Source organism: Triticum dicoccoides, chromosome 4B (assembly GCF_002162155.2).
Source record: "Triticum dicoccoides isolate Atlit2015 ecotype Zavitan chromosome 4B, WEW_v2.0, whole genome shotgun sequence".
Lineage (NCBI taxonomy): Eukaryota > Viridiplantae > Streptophyta > Magnoliopsida > Poales > Poaceae > Triticum > Triticum dicoccoides.
This window is the reverse complement of record NC_041387.1, coordinates 1,271,125-1,272,824: the sequence shown is the minus strand read 5'-3', so window position 1 is coordinate 1,272,824 and position 1,700 is coordinate 1,271,125.

Here is a 1,700-nt window from a genome sequence, read left to right as displayed (position 1 = left end):
GGGACCCAGTATAGTGGTAGGCTGACTTGTGGGCCTACTAAGTTGACGGGGACGAAGGGCTTTCTCAACTTAGTCAATATGCACGATTCTAGCTCAAGTGACCGTACGATGTCCATCCAACGGCCGTAGTGCTTCTTCAACCTCTGGTCTTCTTGCTCCAGCCGCCCAAACCAGCACCGGTCGTGCCTCGTGCTCCTGCCTCCCGTGGCCGGCTGTGATGCGGCGGAGGCCTCACCGCCCCCTACTACTCCCACCGCTGGCCAGGCCATCCCTCTACTGACCCTCACCCCCTGTTATTCTGCGGCGACGGTAGCCTCACACCGCAGCGAACCAGTGAACCCTCGTACTCCTCTACGCGTGGGCATCCATTGCCGCGTCTACCCCAGCTCCGCGTCGTCCCCTTCCTAGGCCTCGCCGTCGTCCACCGCCCTGGTGCTCTTGGCGCGGCGTGGTCGACGTGGTCAAGGAACGGCTTCCATTGGACGTGGACTATACGTGGAGAGGCTGACACCTGGGTCCACGGCCGCAGCAAGGAAGTGCCTCCTTATTACGAGCAAAATAATTATTCCTCCACCTGACAGCGGGGACCCACCGGACGGGCCACCATATTTCGCGAAAAAAATGTTTCCCCCCTGACTGCTGGGACCCACCAGCTACACCTTCGCACGCAAGGAAGTGCATCCGGGCAAAAAAAACGATTCGCCCCCCTGACTGTTGGGACCCACCAGCTACATCTTCGCACGCAAGGAAGTGCCTGACAGTCGGGACCCACCTGGTCGAAGCGTACGTAGTGTTGTCATTCTGATCGCGAACGTGTATGTACATATATACTGGTGGATGTAGAGGCGTGCACGTGTCGTAGTAGAGGCGGGCACATAGCATGTACACATACATACAGCGGCGAGGGTGCAAGAAAGAAAATACGGCCACGTATGTACATACGGGCAGGGTCTCTAACGCCTATCGCGCATACGTACATGGCTGGGTCGGAAAGGAGAAACAGCGTCGTCGTCGTGTTCATGGGGAGCCAACCGGCTGGGTCGGAACGGAATGTGTGGTCGTGTTCATCGGGAGGGCTTGGACGGAACAGGCGATGGAAACGAGGCCTGGCGTACCGCACAACGGAGGAAACGGCCTTGTGTTCGACCGGCCATGTTCGAAACAGGGTCCTGTTGATCGGGAGGGGACTGGCATACCGCAAAATGGAGGAAACGGACCTCCTATGGTCGAAACGGGGTCCTGTTGATCGGGAGGGGTGTGGCGTACCGCAAAACGGATGAAACGGACTTGTGTTGGAGCGCTACAGTCGAAACAGGGGTCTTGTTCATCGGGAGGGGTGTGGCGTACAGCAAAACGGACGAAACGGACTTGTGCTGGAGCGCTACGGTCGAAACGGGGGGGAGGGGTGTGGCGTACCGCAAAACAGGACTCCACGGGATACTGTTCATCTCCACCGTCGACCTCCTCCAACCTCCACGGGGTACGGTTGACCTCCTCCAGCCTCCACGGGCTCCTGTTCATATAGCCTCCACCGTGCGCTACTCCACCGGCTACTGTTCAACCACCCCTCCACAGGCACCCCTCCACCGTCTACTATTCATCCAGCCCTCCACACCACGGGGTCCTGTTCAACCACCCCTCCACCGTCTACTGTTCATCCAGCCCTCCACACCATGGGTTCCTGTTCATCCAGAGGCAAC